The sequence below is a fragment of the Amphiura filiformis genome, chromosome 18 (assembly GCF_039555335.1).
Source record: "Amphiura filiformis chromosome 18, Afil_fr2py, whole genome shotgun sequence".
Lineage (NCBI taxonomy): Eukaryota > Metazoa > Echinodermata > Ophiuroidea > Amphilepidida > Amphiuridae > Amphiura > Amphiura filiformis.
In genome coordinates this window covers 17,685,966-17,693,838 of record NC_092645.1, presented here as the reverse complement: position 1 = coordinate 17,693,838, position 7,873 = coordinate 17,685,966, and positions in this window count along the sequence as shown.

Genomic DNA, 7,873 nt, shown 5'->3' with positions numbered 1-7,873 from the left:
TTGGACCCACACTGAATTAACCCTTTTATTTACAAAAATCCCCACCGATAGACCTCTAGTGTCGTACTCCGGTATGCACAGTTACGTCACTTTCAGATCCCCCCGAACAGATGTAGTGCCAACTTGCAGAATTTTTTGACATGTCAAATGTGAGCAAAGATTTTTGGCCCAGTCAAAGGGAGGGGCAAAGCTATTTTTGGCCAATGCCAATCCGGAGTATCCAGATTCGTTTTTCATACATTTAGGGAACGTTCATAAATACTTTGGTAGGGGGGGCTGGAAAATTTGATTACGGTGTGTCAAAACTATTTGACCCCCCCCTCTTGCTGTATGTTAAACTTTTAGAACCCCCTCTTTTGGACTGAAAACTTTTTGACCCCCCCTTTGTATACACCCAAACTTTTTGACCCCCACACACACACACATAATGAAGGTATACTATATAGTACATGTACTTAAAATACTCCGCTATTGTTTCCACTATAGGTAATGCTTTATTTTGGATTAAACTTATACAGTATCAACCTTGTTACAAATTCAAGCAAACAGATCCACAATAAATTTATCATTTATCAGTGTCACTCTTATAGGCCTTCTATAATAGGCCTAAATTGTCAGGACATCATAAAATATAAATAAATTTCAAATAAGGTCTCAAAAGTTATTGCACGGATGTATCAGGGTGTATCCAGCTTTCTTGTTTATGTGCTCGCGTATTTTACTCTATTTATGCCTATGGTCGAGATGAAAAGGGCTTTATCGTGACAATGTGCGCAATGTGCACAAATTTTGTATTTAACTTTTTAGACCCCCTTTATGGGTGTCAAAACTTTCTTGACCCCCCTATTGCCATGTCAAAACCTTTTTGAGCCCCTTTTTTTTTGATGCATATGAATTTTACATTAAATGATTCCACGGCATTGTGTCATTCGAAACAAGCCCTATCGTACGCCACTGTAACACTGAAATCCATTGTTTCTGTGTCTGTGCAAATATTGAGGCCCATGTTGAACGTACTGTGTCTTAAAAACTGTACATTTATTTTGATTCTTCTGAGACTGTACTTCAAAAGTGCACCCCAAGGAAAAATAATTAAAACAACCCATAGCAAAAAAGAAAATGTTTCCGGAGATCTCCCAGAGGTCTTCAGGAGACCTTTCGAAACCTTGTGAAGTATCCCAAAGTCTCCCGCTACTAACAGGACACTTCTGGTTTAATTACTATGACCATTTATCGGGGGATCTTCAGGAGACGTTCGGTTGGTCTCTCAAAAATTGTCATAATTTGGGAAGACTGAGTATTCCAGACAACAGTATCCCAGAAGTCTCCAGCAATTTTGGGAGACAAAGTATCCTGGAAAGAAAGTCTCCAATTGGTTTTGGGAGACTTTGTTTCCCAAATAAAGTGTCCAGGAGAACTCCAGGAAGCCCATGTGATAGGCAGGTGATCAGTGAATGGGACGAATTATGGGGCGACCTTGTCACATGACATATATTCCGCAGATTTGGAAAGTGACAGTTGTAAAAAACAACCACTTTAGCTTGCATATGCTATGCATGCATGTGAAGGAGAATATTGTTATTGTGAAAATATTCTGAGGGAAATGTGCTATATTTCATCCAAATTGCTTGCAGACTTGTTTAAGGTATGTTTCAAATCTTTTATGCATCCTGATATATCTATGTGTATACTTCCCTGAGGTTTATATTTAGAAGCTAAAGACTGTAGTCACTTTGTCCTGCATATCCATTTTATTGGCTACATAATTATAGATAGGGTGTATAGTCATAATCTGCTCTCGCATTGAAGTACCTTGTAGGCCTATAGCAGTATTAATTTTACAAGCCCATCACCTATAGATGATCGTTTACATGTAGTTATATAACAGTTATTGTATTTAACCTTCATAAATTTGTCATAATCATTTGCCGGGATCACAATGCGGAGGAACGTTTGCATTATTTGAACCTTAATTTTAACATGTTTCCATGCCCAATTCAGGGCGTAATATCGAAACGGTGCACAAATATCTGGGTCAAAATTTGTCCCCTCCCAGCCAAACAATATTTTATGTTGTAAATATTGTTATAATGCCTGCATTTGTACCATCCAGCACGACCAAGTCTCCGTTCAGCATCTGATGCCACTCGACTAAGTGTACCAAATACCAGACGCCAGACTGCTCTCCCAAAGTCTCTCAGAAACTCTGATTCCATATCCACTTTTAAGAGGTCTCTCAAACCTCAGTTATTTATGCATTAATTGTCTTTTTATTACATTGTTCATTTGTTCCTGTTGTTTCTTTTGTTTCCAAGCGCATCGTTCTTGATGTGGATGCGCTATATAAATGCCTATAATGTAATGTAATGTAATGTTGTAAATTAATGTTGTACATAGGTTGTCATCTACATTGTAAATACGTACATTTGTGAACTGGTATTTGTGTGACAATCAACATTATTTCGGACATTAATATATCCAGAATTTCTTATTTTGGGATGCTTAATTTGCACCTTCCTGGAGTCTCCGGCTTACCTGCTATATTTTGCTATAGGAAGGTAAAACTGCACCCCACCTTCTCAATTGTAATTCTAAATGACAAATTCCTCTCACATTACTTATCACAAAGAATATTTAGATATAAAAAAAATATCAGTACCACAAAAGACGGTGACCGTGATGACCGCGAACTTAGACTGTACCCGGCCTTCTCAATTGTAATTCTAAATTACAAAAATCCTCTCACCTCACTAGTCACAAAGAATATTTACACATTTATATGAAACATCAGTACCACAAAAGAAGGTGACCGTGAAAGACGGTGACCGCGAAAAACGGGTGACCGCTAGTATTATTAAAATCCTGACATTAGGATATAGCATTTTAATATAACTTTCAATCAATTAATGCTCACCGAATCAATTCAAAACAATAGTCGAAGATATGTTTAATTATTCTACTTTATATAACTCATACAAAGTTTCATTTAATAGACCAGTTACTATTGATTATTCTGCTATTTTTAGCGGTCAGCTGCAAAAGGACTATTGCACTCCGTGTGAGTGCAATAGTCATTTTTCCTTTGCACTGACGCGGAGCTTCCGTAGCAACGCTGACAAACGCACGATCGTATAGCGCGAGGTTTCCACCTCGACGAGCCAATTATAGGCGCGGGTGTTGCTTCTTAAACAACATACATTTAAATATTTTGTTATTTATTTTGTTAATTTTTATTATTATTCTTTGGAACATATATATGACTTATATAAAACAAATTCGCTGAAATATGAACTGTTCCATTGCCAAGCCTCGTTGATTGGAACAGTCCATATTTCACATCATGTAAATATTCTTACCATTGAACTCATAAACATAGAATATTTGTATTCTATTCTATTCTATTCTATTCTATTCTATTCTATTCTATTCTATTCAACTGTGTCTGTTTCATTGTGTGCTTTATTGATTGGCCCGTGGTGATTGTGTGCAATTCGCTGCCGTGGTACACGTTAGTAACCATTGGTTACTGCTCCAAGCCAGGGCTCATACACCTGTTCCGAATTTTGATATGCCATAGGCTTTGTGTTGTGATCATTTCGATCGGTGATTCGCAACAAAGAAAGCGTGACCCAGTTGGCCTAGCAACGGTCATATTGTAACGTGCACTACGACAGCAATACAACGATGCGTTGAAATTGCACCTTTTGATTTCGGGGTTCGAGTAGAGGGTTTGGAGGCGAATATCCTTGGTCAATTCTTGCTCGATCTTTACGAACAAGGTGTGAAATGAAAAAGCTAAGTCCAATTAACCCGGGCAATTAACAAACTGTATATTATCAGGTTGTTGAACAGCAATGATGACTATAACTGACGAGTTTCTTTTATTTTAAACCTATAGTTGAAAAGGATATCTCTAACAAAGATAATGGATAAGTTCAACCCAAATAAGGTTGCTGGTAACGACAACGTCTCCAACTTTATTATAAAAAGAGTAGCAAATGAAATACCGTAAACCCCATCTACAAGCATATAGTGTGCTTCTGATGAACGCTACATTAATCCAGTCGCCATTATGGAGTTTGAGCAAATAAATTACGGATCCAAGCATATACAAACAAGTATTATTTTAAGACCGATCTATTGTATTGGTATATTAACGCTTGCTACGAATTAATTAAGCTTTTATAAAAAAAAACACCACCATATATGCTTGTAGACGGGGTTTTACGGTATTGAAACCTCTGACGATGATATTCAATGTATCTATTTTAACTGGGACAGTTTCAGAAGTGTTAAAAATGAAAAAGATTATGCCAATTTATAAAAACGATGCTGATTTTTTTTTTAAATTACCAACCAGTCTACCATGCTTCTCCAGATTTTTTTATTCGATTTGTTGATTATATTGATGCCCATGAAATCCTTAATGACAGTTTGGTTTTTGCCCAAAACACTCAACCTATATTGCTATGATTACAACTTGTCGATAAAATCAGCAATCCAGTTGAGAGAAACGAAATTGCAACAACCAGTAGCGTAGCGGGGGGGCAGGGGGGGGCAGAGTGCCCCCTGACAAAAAAATGAAAGAAAAAGTGCCCCTCTGACAAAAAATGAAAGACAAAATCAGGAGGGCAAAGGAAAAGAAAAAGGGCAAGGAGCCCCTTTTCTAGCAAAATTCAGGGCCAAAATAGTGTAACGTTGTAACGATAAAGCCTTTTTTAGCCGGATAATGGGCGAAAATAGTGTAAAATACCATAACATCATCCCAACAAGGCCCTTTTCGGGAAGCTCGAAGACATAGTTTCTATGTATTGTATGATGCAACTGAAATTTTTTTTTCCATCAAACTAGCAACGAACTTATTTTAACCTCATCACCTACAAAATAGCGACCTTTAAAATATCCCCATAGCATCATCATTGATCATGTAGTGGTAAAAAATTATACAATGTTCATATCTAGGGATAAGAAAATGTGAAATTTTTCGTGGGGTCCAAGGGATTATATACCACCAAAACCGCATGCAAATCGCGGCAAACCCGGCAAAAGTTAAACTTATGCACTAATTCAATGTTACGATTCATGTTATAAACACATGAGGTCACAATGGTCCGAATGAACTCATATGGTCAAAATGGACCAGATGGGATTAGAAATCAGATGAATTTTGACTAGTTATTTATTTTTAGTTTTAAAAAGAGGAATATACCTGCGGCACATGTTGTATTCCTCGGCATTTAACAATGTACAGGGTTCAAAAGAAATACCCCCCCCCCTAAAATTACAAAACATTTCTTTGTATATCCTGACATACATTTGGTTGATTTAAAAAATTTAAAAACCTGTGAATAGATGAATCTTTTTGCTACCCTCCCAATTTTCTTCTTTTTGAAAATCATTTTTTTGTTGGTCAAAAAATATCACATTTTCCAAAAATGATGCTTTCAGAAAAGTTGCACTTTTCAACATCCTATATATGTAATGTACAAAAACGTTATCGATATCAACGTGATCAATGTAAATTGTTAGTTAATTTGTCTTAAATTTTATGTATCTGATCACTCAGTCACCCATGCAATCATCTTTCAGTATGAAACAATAATTCATTGACATGAATTTTGACATGAATGGGGTTTTTAGTCGGTGTTTCAAAAATGGTAAAATCACTATAGGAGTATAAATAAGGTTTGCAGTGTGATGCTTATTTCTTTCGTTGGCTAGAAGAGATGAAAAAGAGATATAAAGCAACGACTCTCTTGAATAAAGGCGTACATTGCAAAGAAGAAATGGCCAACAAAGATTGGAGGTTGGAAGTCAGCATTCAGCCAATTAACTGCATGCAGCCAATTACTTGTGGCCACATCATGAGTGTTACCCCTTATCCAAGAAAGCCATCATTTTAAATCAAAATGAAGACCCAATACCGGTAAATGTTCACCCTTTTGGTCAAATTTATGCGTGGAGAGCTTATTTCTCCTTCGTAGAGATTTTATCATTTTGAAACAAAATCTCATTTTACGCCGAAATTAAGTTCAACAAATGTTTTGCACTGAATGATGGTTGCATGGTTGTCTGACGGATCGGAGGCAGAAAGGAAAATACCAAGAATCAAATCAACCTTAACATTAATATCGAGAATGTTTTGTACATAATCTGGTAAAGTGCAACTTTTTTGAAAGCATCATTTTGGGAAATGTGATCATTCTTGACCAAAAATATTGTTTTTGCAAATGAAACAACTTTTGGTATGGTTGAAAAACGATTCCTCTATTCACAGCTTTTTGAATTTTTCAAATCAACAAAATATATGTCAAGTTATGCAAAGAAATGTTTTGTAATTTTAGGGGGGGGGGTATTTCTTTTGAACCCTATATGGTCAACCCTAAATTATATTGATCCATTTACCAAATGCTATGACTTATTTGGTGGGCAAAAATATTTTACTGGCAAATGCCCACCCAGTTTCCTGTTAATTACCTCCCTGTTTTCATGGGCTGGGTATTAGTACATGTATTATATTATTTCGAGCTAAAATAAATAAATAAAATAAATGTTGGTATTTCAAATGTGCACATGTACCAAAGCGCTTTACATCAATTCCGCTGTTTAAGAATATGTCAGCTGCCATACAATGCCCAAGTTATGCTCATACCTTTGGGCGGCGCTCAATTGACAATATTCATAACAGCTCTCCATTTTACCCCTGTGTAGAGAGAGGTAAGTAAGGTAAAGCGCCGTGCCCAAGAGCACAACACGATGGCACCGCCGGGGCTCGAACTCGCAATCCACCGATTACAATGGACCGCTCCGTTAACGTAACGTGACTAACTTAATGCTATAGTCTTACCGTCTTTTCTCGTGGCATTTTCAAACAAACTTGTCAGCTTCACTTTATTGGTACAGAATACACAGCTTGGTTTGGTAAATAATAAACGCTGATTTTAATAGTGTCGAGATTGGTAGTAAACATCAAAGAACATTCAACAACACGCGTGTTTGGTCTGAATTAATCCATAGTAACCATCCGTCATCGGGGATGTGATATTGGCCGACTAAAGAAATTGTGATAACCAAACGCCGTGATCGTACGCCAGTCGGTCTATTCAAAACCACTCTCCTGTATGGAAGCGAGGTCGCGTACTTAGCTAGTTTTGAAGATTGTGCACGTTCAAAATGAAGTTGGAAACATCGTTGAAAATGCACGAAATTTGTCCATTTCACAATATGTTAAAGATAGTCAAGGATAATAAGTAAGGAAAGTCTAATTATTATCAAGGGGGTGACACTAAATTCACGGTTGTTCTATTAGCAACGCAAAACCTATGAAAAATTCCGCTGGTTTACTAGCTAGAAAGTGAGGTCAGTTATCGATCCGTTATGAATAATTCATGTTCGACCCTTGGATCATGTTAATTGATATTGGAAAAAACAACGTTGTTAGTTTTGCGAACTTTGCCTGTTCAACGAGAGCATAGCGCGCCCCCAATACATCTGGGCACAAACCAGGCAAAAACGATCCAGTTTAATGAAATGGCGGACGGGCACCAGTGATATGTTTTTTCAAAGAATGTCTACTAATTTGATATGAAATGACATTTTGCAATAGCAAAGTCAAAATTAGGACTTGCTGTCAATAATATGAAGGATATACGTGACAGAGGCAAGTTGTGAAATACAAGTAGTATTTGAAGTTACAATAACCTTTGATACCCGACCTGACCTTCCATCATGGCGCCTTATTCGTCTTATGTATTTCTATTATGCTCTCAAGTAAAATAAAATACCAATCTGCACTAAGCAGACAGAATGTTACTTGGCTCCCAGCATGAATTATTGATTTTATACGGAGGTAAAGAAATGGACAGTTGACACG